Here is an 18,725-nt window from a genome sequence, read left to right as displayed (position 1 = left end):
TTAATTGACTTAACTGGAATAAACGTAAGATTTAAATAAATGAAGACTCATCAGCTACTCACCAGTCAGCTGCTTCCTTTGTGCTGACGTCACTTTATTTCATAGGGAGTTAACTTCAATGTTTTACTAAACTCTTATCTGTATATCTCAGATTGTAATTTACGGAAAAATTCAGAACCCTTTATTGTCACTATCCCTTGTTATTTAACTTTATCTGATTAATTGAACACTGTCTGGAATTATATGGTAAATTATCAAATTGGCTTTTATGCTTATTAATTGATATTGCCTTACTTTATAGCTGATTAAATGCAGTGACCAGATCTGTACACAGTTCTCTATCTGGGGGAGGGGGGGGGGGGGGTCTAACTATTGTTTGTACAGTTCTAGCATAATCTTCCTGCTCTAGGCCTTGGCTAATAAAAGAAAGTATCCCATATGCCTTCATGACCACCTTATCTACCTGTCCTGCTACATCCAGGTATCTGTGGACATGCACTCCAAGGTCCCGCTGGTCCTCCCCACCTTTCAGGATCCTACCACTCACTGTGCATTCCCTTGCCTTGTTTACCCTCCCACACCTCTCCAGGTTGAATTCCATTTGCCAATTTTCTGCCTACCTGACCAGGCCATTGATATCTTCCAGCAGTCTACAGCTTTCTTCTTCATTATCAACCACACAACCAATTTTCGTATCATCTGTAAACTTCTTAATCGCGACGCATACATTTAAGTCTAAATCATTGACAAATACCAGAAAAGGCAAGCGGCCTCATGCTGAGACCTGTGGAAACCCAAATGGAAACAGATTTTGAGTCAGGATGAGATTGACAGCAGCATCCAATCCTGCAGTCACCAGTGAACTCACTGGGGTCTCAGCTGTTTCTTTGAATTAGCAAATCCCTTCCCACACACAGAGAAGGTAAATGGTGTCTATCCTGTGTGAACTTGCTGATGTCTCAGAAGCTCAGATGAATCAGTGAATCCCTTCCCACACTCAGTGCAGGTAAACGGCCTCTCCCCAGTGTGAAGCCACTGGTGTCTCAGAAGGTGGGATGACCGAGTGAATCTTTTCCCACACTCCAAGCAGGTGAACGGCCTCTCCCCAGTGTGTATTCGCTGGTGTCTCAGAAGGTGGGATGACTGAGTGAATCCTTTCCCACACTCACAGCAGGTGAACGGCCTCTCCCCGGTGTGAGTACGTTGGTGTAGCAGCAGCTCGTTTTTACTTTTAAACCTCTTCTCGCAGTCAGAACATTTAAATGGCCTCTTATCATTGTGAACCCGCTGGTGTGTCTGGAGGATTGATAAACTATTAAATCCCTTCCCACATTCAAGGCAGATGAATGGTCTCTCTCCAGTGTGAACTCGCTGGTGTGCAGCGAGGTAGGATATTGTTGAGAATCCCTTCCTACAAATGGAACAGGGGTATGGCCTCTCCCCAGTGTGAGTGCGCCGATGAATTTCCAGCTGGGATGGGTAACTGAATCCCTTCCCACAGTCTCCACATTTCCACGGTTTCTCCGTGGTGTGAGTGTCCTTGTGTCTCCCCAGGTTGGATGATCAGTTGAAGCCTCGTCCCCACACAGAACACGTGTACAGTTTCTCCCCGCTGTATATGGTGCAATGTTTCTTCAGGCTGTGTAACTGGTTAAAGTTCTTTCCACAGTCAGTGCACTGGAACACTCTCACTCGGGTGTGTGTGTGTCTCGGTGCTTTTCCAGTTACACTGATGCTTGAAGTCTTTTCCCACAGAGAGAACAGGCAAACATATCTCCTTCCACATTCAAAGGATAATGATATGCAGATTCTGATGACCCTGTCAGATCTTGACGAGATGTTTGGTTTGAGTTTGCCTGCGAATCTTCCCCTTCTAATCCCCTGTAAAAGGAGGTTACACAGAATGACACAGAATACACAGTACACAGATAGGCCATTCAGTCCAACTAGTCTGTGCTGCTGCTTATACACCTCGTGTCTGCTCCCATTCCATCTACCTCATTTCAGCAGACCTTTCTATTCCCTTTGCTCTCATGTTTTCATCTAGTTTCCTTTTGAAAGCATCTCAACTATTTGCCTCAACCACTTACACATTCTACCCACACTCTGAATAAAGAAATCTCTCATTGCCTTATTGGATTTATCAGTAACTGTATCCATGGCTCCTAGATTTGGATTCACTCACAAGTGGAAACATTCTCTCCATGTCTACCCTGTCCAGTCCACTGATAATTTTAAAGAGTTCGATCACGTCACCGCTAAGTCTATATTTTCCTAATTAAAAAAGCACCAACCTTTTCAATCTTTCCCGATAGCTGTAATTTCTCAGTTTACAGAAGCCATCACTATCAGTCCAGGATAGAAATTCACAACATTCTTTCCTCCTGCTTCTTGGCCCAGGTTAGCTGCACATGCGCCCTACTGCACATTGCCTCCTTTAAGGATGGTGGCCGTTAACCTGGGCCTGTCACCGGGAGCAGCCCTGCTGCTGCGCACCACTTGGTGCAAACGCAGCACCAGTATCCTCTTATTCAGGGTTTGAGGCCTACACCGGGTGTTTAGGAAACCTCACCGCCCACTCATCGGCTCCATTCCTTCCTGCACTCGGCGGTTTCTCACCCACTGCGAATCCGACAATTGGCTTCGCACAGCTCCAGCACCCTTCACTGCACCGGCGCAGGGGCTCCTTCTAATGAAGATAGGGCACATTCTCTCCTGTGGGGAATGCTGGGTAACAGCTCCGCCATTGAAAGACCGTCTTACTGAACAGAAAATAATGTTGTGATCCAATTGCGATTGGAGCCAAAAGGCCAAAATATAAAATTAATGATCAACTGATACACAAACCCAAGTGCATCTGCCCTCCACCATAATTCTGTCCCAGATGTCGTTAACAGCAGCAACAACAGCAGAACCAACCCCTACAGTCAGATGTGAATCCCCTAGTCTGTCAGCGAGTGGGGTGAACAAGCAAATCTCATCCCACACTCTCTTCCTAACAGCACTGTTTGTGTACTTACCACCCACGCCTCCCCAACCAAGGACTGCAGCGGTTCACGAAGGGGGCTCATCATCACCTTCTCAATGGCAATTAGGGATGGGCAATAAATGCTGGCCTAGCCAGCAACGCCCAGATCCCATGAACAAATAAAAAAAAACATACACAACATTTTAACAGCCTCACTGCAGCAAGAATGCACTGATCATGCATCAAATAATTTCAACTTTGAAAGCTGGTGTGTTAATAGATGGGAAAACTGAGTAAGTCTCTTTACACATTTCAACTGTCATTACAGCACAGAAGGAAGCCATTCAGCCCATTGAGTCCATGCTGGTTCTCTGTAAAGCCACCCAGTCAGTCCCACTCCACCACTCTATCCCCATAACCGAGCAAGTTTATTTCCCTCAAGTGCCCATCCAATTTACTTTTGAGATCTTACCACCTCTGCTTCCACTACCCTCGGAGGCAGCGAGTTCCAGGTCATTATCACATGCTGTATAAAAAATTTCTCCCTCATATTCCCCCTACATGTCTCATCCAAAACCCTAAATCTGTGTCCACTGGTCATTGTATTTTTATTTATTTTATTTTGAGATACAGCACTGAAACAGGCCCTTCGGCCCACCGAGTCTGTGCCGACCATCAACCACCCATTTATACTAATCCTACACTAATCCCATATTCCTACCACATCCCCACCTGTCCCTCTATTCCCCTACCACCTACCTATACTAGGGGCAATTTATAATGGCCAATTTACCTATCAACCTGCAAGTCTTTTGGTGGTGGGAGGAAACCGGAGCACCCGGCGAAAACCCACGCAGACACAGGAGACCTTGCAAACTCCACAAAGGCAGTACCCAGAATTGAACCCAGGTCGCTGGAGCTGTGAGGCTGCGGTGCTAACCACTGCGCCACTGTGCCACCCATAGCTAATGGGAACAGCTTTTGTCTACCTTATCCAAACCAGTCATAATCTTGTACAGCTCTATTAAATCTCCCCTCAATCAACTTTGCTCCAAGGAGAACAACCCTAGATTCTCATACCTCGCCTTGTAGCCAAAATTGCTCATTTCCTGGATCCATTCTGGTAATGGGCTGACAATTGTTAAGTAACATTCACGCCACACAAGTGCCAGGCAATGACAATTTCCAACAAGAGAGAATCTAACCATCTCCCCTTGATCGTCAACAGCATTACCACTGCTGAATTCCCCACTATCAATATCCTGGGGCTGACCATTGACCAGAAACTGAACTGGACCAGCCACATAAATACTGCGGATACAAGAGCAGGTCAGAGGCAGGGAATTCTACAGTGAGTAACTCACCTCCTGACTCCTCAAAGTCTGCCCACCATCTACAAGACAAGTTTTTTTGTATATATTATTCTTTCATGGGATGTGGACGTCGCTGGCTTTTGTTGCCCATCCCTAATTGCCCATGAACTGAGTGGCTTGCTAGGCTATTTCAGAAGGCAATTAAAAGTCAACCACATTGCTGTGGGTTTGGAGTCACATGTAGGCCAGACTAGGCAAATTTCCTTCCCTAAAGGACAGTGAACCAGTTGGGTTTTTAATGACAATCAATGATAGTTTCATGGAACCAGGACTAATACTAGCTTTCAATTCCACATTCTAATAATTAATGTATTCACTGAATTTAAATTTCACCAGCAGCTGTAGTGGGATTTGAACATAGGACTTATAAACAGAAGTAGGCCATTCGATAAGATCATGGCTGAGTGCTTGTGGTCTCAACTTCACTTTCCTGTCTGTCCCCCACCTCCCCCAGAACCCTTGACTCCCTAGTTTATCAAAAATCTGTCTAACTCAGTCTTGAATAAATTCAATGACCCGGCCTCCACTGCTTTCTGGGGAAGAGAATTCCACAGACTAATGACCCTCAAAAAATTTCTCATCTGTCTTAATAAGGGAGACCTCTTATTCTTAAACCGTGAACCCTAGTTCTAGTCTCCCCCACAAGGGGAAACATCCATTCTACCAAGTCTCCTCAGGATCTTATATGCTTCAATAAGATCACCTCTCATTCTTCTAAACTTCAATGGGTATAGGCCCAACCTGTTCAATCCTTCCTCATAAGATAAGCCCTGAATCCCAGGAATGAATCGAGTGAACCTTCTCTGAACTGTTTCTAATGCAATTATATCCTTTTTCAAATAAGGAAACCAAAACTGTACGCAGTACCCCAGATGTGGTCTCACCAAGGTCCTGTACAGCTGCAGTAAAACATCTCTTTTATATTCCATTCCCTTGCAATAAACACCAACATTCCATTTGCCTTCCTAATCACTTGCTGTACCTGCATACTAACATTTTGTGATTCATGTACCAGGACACCCAGATCCCTCTGTACCACCGACTTCTGCAATCTCTCTCCATTTAAATAGAATACTGCTTTTCTATTCTTCCTGCCAAAGTTAACAAGTTCACATTTCCCCACATTATACTCCATCTGCCAAAATTTGTGCCCACTCACTTAACCTATCTAGATCCCTTTGTAGAATCTTTACCTCCTCTTGACAACTTACTTTCCTTCCATTCTTGGTGTCATCGGAAAATTAAACTACCATACATTCGGTCCCTTCATCCAAGTCTTCACCCAGCACTGATCCCTCTGGCACTCCACTAGTTACAGCTCACCAACCTGAAAAAGACCAATTTATCCCTTTAACCAGTGTCCCAGGGCATTAGCCTGGGCCTCTGGATCACTAGTCCAATGACATTACCACAATGCCACTGCCTCCCCTCTCGGAGTGGAACGGAATACTCTCCACTTTCCTGGATGAGTGCAGCTCCAACATTCAGGGAGCCTGACATCCAGGTCAAAGCAGCTTGCTTGATCGGCACCCCATCCACCAATCTAAACATTCACTGCTTCCACCACCGAAGCACAGTGGCTGCAGTGTATACCATCTACAAGATACACTGCAGCAACTAACCACTCCTTCGACACCACCTTCCAAACCAGTGACCTCTTCCACCTAGAAAGACAAGGGCAGCAGACACATGGGAACACCACCAACTGTAAGCTCCCCTCCAAGCCACACACCATCCTAACTTGGAAATCGCTGTTCTTTCACTGTCACTGGATCAAAATTCTGGAACTCCCTCCCTAACAGCACTGTGGATGTACCTACACCAGACGGACTGCAGCGGTTCAAGAAGGTAGTTCGCCACCACCTTCTCAAGGACAGATAGGGATGGGCAACAAATGCTGGTCTTGCCAGCAATGCCCACATCCCATGTAAACGAATAATTAAAAACAAAATTTCCTCTGCACCTTCTCAAGGACCTTCACATCCTTCCTAACATGTGACCAGGACTGGATTCAATACTCCAGTTGGGGCCTAACCAGAGCTTTATAAAGTTTGAGCATAATTTGCCTGCTTTTGCACTCAATGCTTCTATTTCTGAAGCCCAATATCCCATTTGCTTTGCTAACTACTCTCTTACTATGTCCTGGCAACTTCAAAGATCTATGTATGTGAACCCACAGGTCTCTCTGTCCTTGTATACTCTTTAGAACTGCGCCATTAAGTATATATGACCTCTCCCTAAGCCTTCTGCCAAAATGCATCACCTCCCACTTCTCTGTATTAAATGCCATCTGCCACTTGTCTGCTCATTCTGCTAGCTTATCTGTGTCCTGTTGCAGTCAATTGGTATCATCCTCAGTTTGCCAAATCTCAAAGTTTGGCATCACTTGCAAATTTTGAAATTTTACTCTGTATTCCAATGTCTAAGTCATTTATTTATGCGAAAAAAAAAAGTGGTCTAAGACTGACCCTTGGGCAACACCACTCGCAACCGTCCTCCAGGCTGAAAAACAGCCATTTACCACAACTCACTGTTTGTCCTTAAACCATTTTTTAAAATCCAAGCTGGCACTGAACGTCCTATTCCATGAGCCCCAATTTTGTTAACCAGCTTTTTATCTCATACTTTGTCAACTGCTTTCTTAAAATCCACATAACTAACATCCACTACATTCACTTCATCAACCTTCACCGTTACTTCATCACGAAATTCAAATTAGATTAGTCAAATACGATCTGCCTTTTGCAATCCATACTGGCTATCCTTAATTAATCCAAAACTCTCCAAGTGCCTGCTTATTTTTTTCCCTACTTCTTGTTTCTAATACCTTAACCACCACTGATGTTAAACTGACCGGCCTGTGGTTACTAGAGATGTCCTTGCACCCTTTCTTGAGCAAGGGTGTCACATTTGCCATTTTCCACTCCTCTGGCACTTCCCCTGTATCTGAAGAACATTGGAAGATTATGTCATCCTTCCACAATCTTCACTCTCTTGAGCAAGCTGGGATGCAAGCCATTTGGACCAAGCGACTTATCCACTCTAAGCATAGCCAGCCTTTCCAGTACATCCTGTCTATCAATTTTCACCCCACCCATTACCTCTAAATCTCTGCTTCTACTGATATTTTGTCACACAGCCTCTTCTTCAGTAAACACTGACAGAAAGTACTCATTTAGTATATTAGCCTTGCCCTGCACTTCTAAGCATATCAACAGACTTAGTGAGCAGGCAAGAACATGGCAGATGGAATATAATGTGGTAAAATGTGAGGTTATCCACTTTGGTAGGAAGAACAGATGTGCAGAGTATTTCTTAAATAGTAAGAGATTCGAAAGTGTAGGTGTACAAAGGGGCCTGGGTGTCCTAGTCAATAAGTCACTGAAAACTAGCATGCAGATACAGCAAGTAATTAAGGCGGCTAATGGTACGTTAGCCTGTATCGCAAGAGGATTTGAGTACAGGAGTAGCGAAGTCTTGCTTCAGTTGTATAGAACCTTGGTTATACCGCACCTGGAGTACTGTGTGCAGTTTTGGTTCCCTTACCTTAGGAACGATATTACTGCCATAGAGGGAGTGCAACAAAGGTTCACCAGACTGGTTTCCGGGATGGCAGGACTGTCCTATGAAGAGAGATTGGGGAAACTGGGCCTGTATTCTCTAGAGTTTCTAAGAATGAGAGGTGATCTCATTGAAACCTACAAATTACTTAAAAGGATAGACAGGGTAGATGCAGGTATGATGTTTCCCCTGGTTGGGAAGTCTAGAACCAGGGGACACAATTTCAAAATAAGGGGGAAGCCACTTAGGACAGAGATGAGGAGAAATTTATTGACTCAAAGGGTTGTGAATCTTTGAAATTTACTACCCCAGAGGGCTGTGGAAGCTCAGTCATTGAGTATATTTAAATAGAGAACATATTTCTAAATACCAATGACACAGTGGCGCAGTGGTTGGGGCGGCACAGTGGCGCAGTGGTTAGCACCGCAGCCTCGCAGCTCCAGCGACCCGGGTTCAATTCTGGGTACTGCGTGGAGTTTGCAAGTTCTCCCTGTGTCTGCGTGGGTTTCCTCCGGGTGCTCCGGTTTCCTCCCACAGCCAAAAAGACTTGCAGGTTGATAGGTGAATTGGCCATTATAAATTGCCACTAGTATAGGTAGGTGGTAGGGGAATATAGGGACAGGTGAGGATGTGGTAAGAATATGGGATTAGTGTAGGATTAGTATAAATGGGTGGTTAATGGTCGGCACAGACTCGGTGGGCCGAAGGGCCTGTTTCAGTGCTGTATCTCTAAATCTAAATCTAAAATAAAGGGATATGAGGATCATATGGGAAAAAGGCATTGAAGTGGATCAGCCGTGATCTTATTGAATGGCAAGGCAGGCTCGATGGGCTGAATGGCCTACTCCTGTTCCTATATATTACCCTCTCTGTCCCAAATGGCCCCTACTCCTCCTCTTACTACCTACTGACTATTTACATGCTGGTTGAAGATTTTTAGGTTCCCTTTTATGTCGACTGACATTCTATTTTCATATTCTCTCTTTACCAGTCTTATTTTCTTCTTCACCTCCCCTCTCAACATACTGTATATGGCCGGGCTGTTTGTGCACAAATCTTTGACGGTGGAAGGGCAGGTTAACGAAGCAGTTAATAAAGTATATGGGAACCTGTACTTTATAATTAGTGACGTTGTGTACAAAGGCCAGGAAAATACATGAAACCAATATAAAACTGCCTCTGCTGCTTCCCTCCCCAAACCTCAGCGCCTTTCTACCTCTCTCTACTCCTTTAAGATGCTACTTTAGAACTACCCCTTTAACTAAGCTTTTGGTCATCTACCCTAATCGCTCATTCTGTGGCTTTGTGTCAAATTTTGTTCTATAACGCTTCTGTGAAATGTCTTGGAATGTTTTATGACATTAAAGGTGCTATATAAATACAAGCTGGTGTTGATTTGAACCTTTATCGCTATTCCTTCATCGTCACTGGGTAAAAGTCCTGTAACTCCTTACCTAACAGCATTGTGGGAGCACCTTCACCACACGGACTGCAATGGGTCAAGAAAGCGGCCCAACATCACCTTTTCAATGGACAACTGGCGATTCACAATGTAGGTCGGTCTTGCTAGGGACGCCTACATCCTGAGAATGAAGTAAAAAATATCTGTATGTAAAATGGATTAAAAGCCTCTACAGAAATATTTGTTCCTATATCAATACTCCTTTATGGTGTACGGACAATGTCTCCTTCGCAACCTAATCTCCCCCAGAATCGACCACCCTTGAACTGTCCCACATTGTAAACTATTGGGCCGGACTGGACTCAAGTACATGGAATTAAACCCAGTAGCTTCTCTGCCATCTCCATTCCAGCTCAAACAGATGCAACAAAAAAACACCTACATTCAACACCCACCTTTATATAAACCAGCTCTCAACTGGCTCGCCTGTATTACTAGACTTGGTTCTATTAGCAGCGCCTGCAATAAAACAAAAGAAAAATATTGTGGATGCCGGAAATCTGAAATAAAGAGAGAAAGTGCTGGAGTTACTCAGCAGCTCAGACAGCATCTGTAGAGAGAGAAAGACTTAACGTTTCAGAGTGCGCAGAATGAATTACAGGAAATAAAAATAGTGCCGAATTTGATGGTCAATATAAGCTCAGAAGTGGAAAAGAAATTGACTATAGTGCAGGCAAAACCATTCCTGACCATGAAAGATACCATAAGATAAAGCTGATAATCCAGCAGCGCATGGTCAGGGAAAGTAACAGTAAAATATCAAACATGTCTAAAATGCAGCCATTATTAGAGGGAGAGGAAGTGAGACAATGGCAGAGGGGCGATCGGGGAGAGCAGAGGTGAAGCATAACAATGGATGTACATGGATTCAGATCCACAGCAAAGGAGCACACCAGCCCCAAAGCCATGGAACCTCTCTTAGATAACACAGCAAAGCACTAAAAGTTCTAAATTGTAGATATATGTTTAAAAATAATCACCTCTGAAACTATTCCACTGTTTTCAACTTCCGAAGGAGGGTCACTGACCCGAAACGTTAACTCGGCTTCTCTTTTCACAGATGCTGCCAGACCTGCTGAGTGGTTCCAGCATTTCTTGTTTTTATTATCACTGATTTTCTCTGCTGGTCACTGGAACCCTAAAACCCCGCCCACTCGCTGTGCCATCACTAAGATGGCCACGCATGCGCTCTGCTCCCCGCCCAACCAAGATAGCGATCGTTTACCTGGGCCTGTTCCCGGGAAAAAGGCCCAGAGCTGCAAACGCAGCACCTGGAGGGTCTTATTCGGGGCTTGCGGCCTACACCAGGTGTTTCTGAAGCCTCCCCGCCCACCCGCCCTCTCCATTCCTCCCCTGCGCCCCGCCGACGCTCACCCGCTGCAAAAGCGTCTCCAGCACTTGTTCAGCACTGATCAGTGACACTGCCCATGCTCCAGAGACAGTCAAGCAATGCGCCTGCGCACTGGGTTCCTGCAGTGTGAGTAAGTTCCAGCTGTAAATGCACATCTAATCGTTCCACTTCATCCACCCTTCTTGTTACATCTTCAAAGAAATCTAATAAATGTGTCAAACATGGTTTCTCTTTCATAAAACCATGTTGACTCTGCCTGATTGGATTATGATTTTCTAAACATCCTGCTACTACTTCCTTAATGATGGATTCCAGCGTTTTCCCAATGACAAGATGTCAGGTGAACTGGCCTATAGCTTCCTGATTTCTGTTGCCTCTATTCTTGAATAGAGGTGTTCATTTGCTGTTTGGGACCTTTCCAGAATCTAGGGAATTTTGGAAGATTAAAACCAATACATCCACTATCTCTGCAGCCACTTCTGTTAAGACACGAGGATGCAAGCCATCAGGTCCAGGGACTTCTCAGCCTTTAGTCCCGTTAGTTTTCCTAGTACTTTTTCTCTAGTGATAGAGAGTGTTTTAAGTTCCTCCCTTGCTTTTGCCTCTTGTTTTTCTGCTATTCTTGTGATGCTTTCTGTGTCTTCCACTATGAAGAAACAAACAAAATACTTGTGCAAAGTCTGTCATTTCCTTGTTTCTCATTATTAATTTCCCAGTCTCATCCTCTAAGGGAGCAACACGTATTTTAGCTACTCTCTTCCTTTTTATATATTTGTAATAGCTTTTACTGTCTCTTTTTATTATTTCTTGCTAGTTTACTCTCATACTCTATTCTCATTTTTTTTGTAGTCATCCTCTGCTGGTTTCGGAAATGTTCCCAATCTTCTGGCCTGCCACTAATCTTTGCAGCTTGTATGCCTTTTCTTTTAATTTGATACCATCCTTAACTTTGGTGCATCCTTCTCATAGTCTTTCTTTCTCAATGGAATATGTCTTGTTGACAGTTATGAACCATCTCCTTCAATGTCAGCCAGTGCTTCCTTTTAACTTATTTCTTAACTTATTAACTCTTACCTATTAACTTATTTTCCTCGTCCACTTTAGCCAACTGTCTTCATATCCTTGTAATTGCCTTTAAGTTTACGACATTAGTTTCAGACCCCAACTTCTCACCCTCAAACTGAATTTGAAATTCAATCATGTTATAGAACAAAGAACAAAGAAAATTACAGCACAGGAACAGGCCCTTCGGCCCTCCAAGCCTGCGCCGATCCAGATCCTCTATCTAAACATGTCGCCTATTTTCTAAGGTTCTGTATCTCTTTTCTTCCTGCCCATTCATGTATCTGTCTAGATACATCTTAAAAGACGCCATCGTGCCCACATCTACCACCTCCGCTGGCAATGCGTTCCAGGCACCCACCACCCTCTGCGTAAAGAACTTTCCACGCATATCCCCCCTAAACTTTTCCCCTTTCACTTTGAACTCGTATCCTCTAGTAATTGAATCCCCCACTCTGGGAAAAAGCCTCTTGCTATCCACCCTGTCTATACCTCTCATGATTTTGTACACCTCAATCAGGTCCCCCCTCAACCTCCGTCTTTCTAATGAAAATAATCCTAATCTACTCAACCTCTCTTGCCCAGAAGGTCCTTTACTATGAGGTCATTTATTAATATTGTCTCATTATACATTACCAGGTCTAAAACAGCCTGGTCCCGGGTTGGTTCCAGAACAGATTGTTCTAACAAACTGTCCCAAAAACACTATGAACTGATCCTCCAGGCCACCTTTGCCAATTTGATTAGTCCAATCTATATGAAGATTAAAATCACCAACAATTATTGCAGTACCTTTCCTACAAGTCCCCATTATTTCTTGATTTATATTCTGTCCTACAGTGTAGCTACTGTTAGGGAGCCAATAAACTACTCCCACCAGTGACTTCTTTACTTTGCTATTACTTATCTCCACCCAAACTGATTCTACATCTTGATCTTCTGAGTCAAGATCATTTTTCACTACTGTACTGATCTCATCCTTGATTAACATAGCTACTCCACCTCCTTTTCCTTTCTTCCTATCCTATTGAAATGTCAAATACTCCTGAATATTTAGCTCCCAGCCTTGGTCACCTTCCAACCATGTTTCTGAAATGGCTATTACATCATACCCATTTATTTTTATTTGTGCTATCAATTCATTCATCTTGTTACAAATGCTGCATGCATTCATATAAAGAGCCTTTAATTTTGTCTTTTTACCATTTTTACCTATTGTGACTTTATTTGCTGGTGCACTCCTTTTGTTTGTGTGCTCTGTCCCTTCCTGCCACACTCCAATTATCATTACTCATATTACTACCCTGAACTATTGCATTGTCTTCTTTTGTTAACTTTCCAAATTACCCATCACCTGAAACCTCACCCATCCCCCCACCATTATTTAGTTTAAAGCCCTCTCTACGCCCTAGTTATATGATTCGCCAGGACACTTGACCCAGCACAGTTCAGTTGATGACCGTCCCAATGATACAGCTCCCTCTTTCCCCAGTACTCGTGCCAGTGCCCCATGAATTGAAACCCATTTCTCACACACCAATCATTGAGCCACACATTCAATTCTCTGATCTTATTTACCCAAAGGCAATTTGCTCATAGCTCACCTTGTAATCCAGAGATTACCACCTTTGTGGTTCTGCTTTTTAATTTAGCCCCTAGCGACTTAGCCCCTTAGCAAGAGGCAGCATGGTTTTGTGAAGGGGAGGTCGTGTCTCACTAATTTGATTGAGTTTTTTGAGGAAGTGGCAAAGATGATTGATGAAGGAAGGGCAGTGGATGTTATCTATATGGACTTCAGTAAAGCCTTTGACAAGGTCTCTCATGGCAGACTGATACAAAAGGTGAAGTCACATGGGATCAGAGGGAAGCTGGCAAGATGGATACAGAACTGGCTCGGTCATAGAAAACAGAGGGTAGAAGTGGAAGGGTGCTTTTCTGAATGGAGGGACGTGACTAGTGGTGTTCCGCAGGGATCAGTGCTGGGACCTTTGCTCTTTGTAGTATATATAAATAATTTGGAGGAAAATGTAGCTGGTCTGATTAGTAAGTTTGCGGATGACACAAAGGTTGGTGGAGTTGCGGACAGTGATGAGGATTGTCAGAGGATACAGCAGGATATAGATCAGTTGGAGAGTTGGGCGGAGAAATGGCAGATGGAGTTTAATTCGGACAAATGTGAAGTTAAGCATTTTGGAAGGTCTAATGCAGGTGGGAAGTATACAGTAAATAGCAGAACCCTTAGGAGTATTGACAGGCAGAGAGATCTGGGTGTACAGGTCCACAGGTCACTGAAAGTGGCAACGCAGGTGTATAAGGTAGTCAAGAAGGCATACAACATGCTTGCCTTCATCGGTCGGGGCATAGAGTATAAAAATAGGCAAGTCATGCTGCAGCTGTACAGAACTTCAGTTAGGCCTCACTTAGAATATTGCGTGCAATTCTGGTCGCCACACTACCAGAAGGACGTGGAGGCTTTGGAGAGGGTACAGAAGAGGTTTACCAGGACGTTGCCTGGTCTGGAGTGCATTAGCTATGAGGAGAGGTTGGATAAACTCGGATTGTTTTCACTGGAACGACGGAGGTGGAGGGGCGACATGATAGAGGTTTACAAAGTTATAAGCGGCATGGACAGAGTGGATAGTCAGAAGCTTTTTCCCAGGGTGGAAGAGTCAGTTACTAGGGGACATAGGTTTAAGGTGAGAGGGGCAAAGTTTAGAGGGGATGTGCGAGGCAAGTTCTTTACACAGAGGGTGGTGAGTGCCTGGAACTTGTTGCCGGGGGAGGTGGTGGAAACAGATATGATAATGACGTTTAAGAGGCATCTTGACAAATACATGAATAGGATGGGAATAGAGGGATACAGACCCCGGAAGTGCAGAAGGTTTTAGTTTAGGCAGGCATTAAGATCAGCGCAGCCTTGGAGGGCCGAATGGCCTGTTCCTGTGCTGTACTGTTCTTTGTACTGATACTCCCTCAGCAGAACCTCTTTCTTAGTCCTACCTATGTCGTTGGTACCCACATGGACCACGACAATGGATCCTTCCCCTCACACTCCAAGTTCCTCTCCAGCCTCAAAGAGATGTCCTTGAACCTGGCAAGCAAAGCAGTCTTTGGGACTTTCACTCTTGGCTGCAGAGAACTATATCTACCCCATAACTATACTGTCCCCTACTACCACATTCCATTTTAGTCCCCCCACTTGAATGGCCACCTGCACCACAGTACTGTGGTCACTTTGCTCATTCCCACACTCTCGACCACACAAACTGCAAGAACCTCAAACCTGTTGGACAAGTGCAAGGCTGAGGCTTCTCCATTGCCACCTTCTGGATCCCCATACCTGCCTCATTTGCAGTCACACTCTCCTGTCCCTAACCACAGACCAAATCTGAAGCGCCTCGGTTTAAGGGGTGTGACTGCCTCCTGGAACAAAATGTTCAGGTAACTTTCCCCTCCCTGATGCATCGCAGTGTCTGAATCTCAGACTCCAGCTCATCAACTCTGAGCCAAAGTCCCTCAAGCTGATAATTTTAAGTTATATTTAGCTTACTTGGTTAACTTACAAATTTAATACAATACTCATAACTCCCAGTACCAGTTTAAACTACTGATCCAGTTTAGAAAGGTAAAAACTTTGAAAACCAATCACCTACCTGCTCCGTAATTGATGCCTCTGGTGTTCAGCTCTCAGGTTTCACAGTCTCCGGCTCCAGCTCTTGGATCACTGCTTGTACTGTAAAAGACCAGAACAGCAGTTTCTTCCTCACTGCACCAAATTCCCATACTTAGCAAATTCCTGGGTTCTGCTCTCCGTCTCGCAATCGAGCTGCTTACTTTGTGCAAAACCTCCTGCATTCATACTAAGTAGAATTCCACAGAGCTGAGTCAGGTCCTGCTGACTGGGGATAAGTGGATAAGTCACCAGAGCCGGATGGATCGCATCCCAGGTTGTTAAAGGAAGCCAGGGAAGAAATAGCAGCTGAGCTGAGGATCATCTTCAAATCCTCACTAGATACAGTAGAGGTGCCAGACAATTGGAAGTCTGCGAATGTTGCACCATTGTTTAAAAATGGTAGGAGGGATAGGCCAAATAATTACAGGCCAGTCAATCTGACCTCGGTGGTGGGTAAATTGTTAGAATCTATTCTGAGGGACAGGATAAACTGCCACTTGGAAAGGCACGGATTAATCAGGGATAGTCAGCATGGATTTGTTAAGGGAAGGTCATGTCTTACTAACTTAATTGAGTTTTTTGAGGAAGTAACAAGAAGGATTGATGAGAGAAATGCAGTGGATGTGGCCTACATGGATTTTAGTAAGGCATTTGACAAGGTCCCACATGGCAGACTGGTCAGTGAAATGAAAGCCCATGGGATACAGGGGAATGTGGCAGGTTGGATCCAGAATTGGCTCAGGGACAGGAAACAAAGGGTAGTAGTCGACGAATGTTTTTGTGAATGGAAAGTGGTTTCCAGTGGCGTTCCACAGGGCTCAGTGTTGGGTCCCTTGCTGTTTGTGGTTTATATTAACGATTTGGACTTAAATGGGGGAGGCATGAGTGGGACATTTGCTGATGACACAAAAAAAAAGTGTAGTTGATAATAAAGAGGATAGCCGTAGACTCCAGAAAGATATCAATGGTTTGGTTGAGTGGGCGGAAAAGTGGCAAATGGAATTCAATCCAGGTAAGTGTGAGGTAATGCATTTGGAAAGGGCAAATAAAGCAAGGGAATAAACAATAAACTGGAAAATATTGAGAGGGGCAGAAGAAGTGAGAGACCTTGAAGTGCACGTCCCCAGGTCTCTGAAGGTGGCGGGACAGGTAGATAGAGTGGTGAAGGCGGTATTTGGAATGCTTTCCTTTATTGGCCGAGGGATTAGTAAATTTGTAAGTATTAGTCTGATTAGTAAGTTTGCGGACGACACAAAGGTTGGTGGAGTTGCGGATAGTGATGAGGATTGTCAGAGGATACAGCAGGATATAGATCGGTTGGAGAGTTGGGCGGAGAAATGGCAGATGGAGTTTAATCCGGACAAATGTGAGGTCATGCATTTTGGAAGGTCTAATGCAGGTGGGAAGGATACAGTAAATGGCAGAACCCTTAGGAGTATTGACAGGCAGAGAGATCAGGGCGTACAGGTCCACAGGTCACTGAAAGTGGCAATGCAGGTGGATAAGGTAGTCAAGAAGGCATACGGCATGCTTGCCTTCATCGGTCGGAGCATAGAGTATAAAAATTGGCAAGTCATGCTGCAGCTGTACAGAACCTTAGTTAGGCCACACTTAGAATATTGCGTGCAATTCTGGTCGCCACACTACCAGAAGGACGTGGAGGCTTTGGAGAGGGTACAGAAGAGGTTTACCAGGATAAAAGCAAAATACTGCGGATGCTGGAAATCTGAAACAAAAACAAGAAATGCTGGAATCACTCAGCAGGTCTGGCAGCATCTGTGGAAAGAGAAGCAGAGTTAACGTTTCGGGTCAGTGACCCTTCTTCGGTTTACCAGGATGTTGCCTGGTCTGGAGGGCATTAGCTATGAGGAGAGGTTGGATAAACACGGATTGTTTTCACTGGAACGATGGAGGTGGAGGGGCGACATGATAGAGGTTTACAAAGTTATGAGCGGCATGGACAGAGTGGATAGTCAGAAGCTTTTTCCCAGGGTGGAACAGTCAGTTACTAGGGGACATAGGTTTAAGGTGAGAGCGGCAAAGTTTAGAGGGGATGTGCGAGGCAAGTTCTTTATACAGAGGGTGGTGAGTGCCTGGAACTTGCTGCCGGGGGAGGTGGTGGAAGCAGGTACGATAGCAACGTTTAAGAGGCATCTTGACAAATACATGAATAGGATGGGAATAGAGGGATACGGTCCCCAGAAGTGCAGAAGGATTTAGTTTAGGAAGGCATCAAGATCAGCGCAGGCTTGGAGGGCCGAATGGCCTGTTCCTGTGCTGTCCTGTTCTTTGTATTGAATTCAAAAGCAGGGATGTAATGCTGGAATAAAAACAGAAAGTCCTGGTAAAACTCAGGTGTGGCAGCATCTGTGGAGAGAGAAGCAGAGTTAACCTTTCAGGTCAGTGACCCTTCTTCAATTCAGAAAGAATTCAATTCTGAAGAAAGGTCACTGACCTGAAACGTTAACTCTGCTTCTCTCTCCACAGATGCTGCCAGATCTGCTGAGATTTTCCAGCACTTTGTTTTTATTTCAGATTTCCAGCATCTGCAGTATTTTGCTTTTATTTTGATGTAATGCTGGAATTGTGCAAAACACTGGTTAGGCCACAGCTGGAGTATTGCATACAGTTCTGGTCACCACATTACAGGAAGGATATAATTGTTCTGGAGAGAATACAGAGAAGATTTACAAGAATGTTGCCAAGGGTCAAAAGTTGCAGCTATGAGGAAAGATTGGATAGGCTAGGGTTGTTTTCCTTCGAACAGAGGAGGCTGAGAAGTGACTTAATAGAGGTGTACAAAATTATGAGGGGCCTAGACAGAGTAGACAGGAAGGACCTGTTTCCCCTAGTGGAGAGGTCAATTACCAGGAAGCACATATTTAAGGTGATTGGCAGAATGATTACAGGGGAAATGAGGAAAGTCTTTTTTCACCCAGAGGGTGGTGGGTGTCTGGAATTCACTGCCAGGAACAGTGGTGGAGGCAGAAACTCTCAATTCTTTTAAAAGGTACCTGGACAAGCACCTGAAGTGCTGTAATCAGCAAGGCTATGGACCAGGTGCTGGAAAGTGGGATTAGATTGGGCGGCTAGTTTTTTCGGCTGGCAAGGACATGATAGGCTGAATGGCCTCCTTCGGTGCCGTAATTTTTCTATGGTCTTATGGGGAACCAGTTCTAACTAACTACCTAAGTAACGAATTGTGCAGCTGACACTAGCAGGTAACTCATTTAGCATTGATTGAGACTGGAAGAAACTACAATTTAATGTTAAAG

The 18,725-nt window shown here is 44.5% G+C and overlaps 1 long non-coding RNA gene across 6 annotated transcripts in view; it reads right to left on the bottom strand.

Moving 5' to 3' along the window:
• Nucleotides 1-1,467: 1,467 nt before the first annotated feature.
• The window catches only part of LOC137349058 (uncharacterized), a 32,304-nt gene continuing 15,046 nt past the window's right edge, over nucleotides 1,468-18,725 (bottom strand). For 5 of the 6 annotated variants that reach the window (XR_010969222.1, XR_010969223.1, XR_010969224.1 and 2 more), the window contains 4 exons: nucleotides 15,431-15,510; nucleotides 9,760-9,823; nucleotides 9,357-9,485; nucleotides 1,468-1,881 (listed from right to left, as the gene is read on the bottom strand). This is a non-coding gene — a long non-coding RNA (uncharacterized lncRNA). Of the gene's footprint in view, nucleotides 1,882-9,356; nucleotides 9,486-9,759; nucleotides 9,824-15,430; nucleotides 17,177-18,725 lie in introns of all 6 variants that reach the window. The other variant, XR_010969225.1, reaches the window with a different exon arrangement.

The sequence above is a fragment of the Heterodontus francisci genome, chromosome 34 (assembly GCF_036365525.1).
Source record: "Heterodontus francisci isolate sHetFra1 chromosome 34, sHetFra1.hap1, whole genome shotgun sequence".
Taxonomy (NCBI): domain Eukaryota; kingdom Metazoa; phylum Chordata; class Chondrichthyes; order Heterodontiformes; family Heterodontidae; genus Heterodontus; species Heterodontus francisci.
The sequence above is the reverse complement of the archived record's forward strand: the minus strand, read 5'-3'. Positions and strand labels throughout refer to the sequence as shown.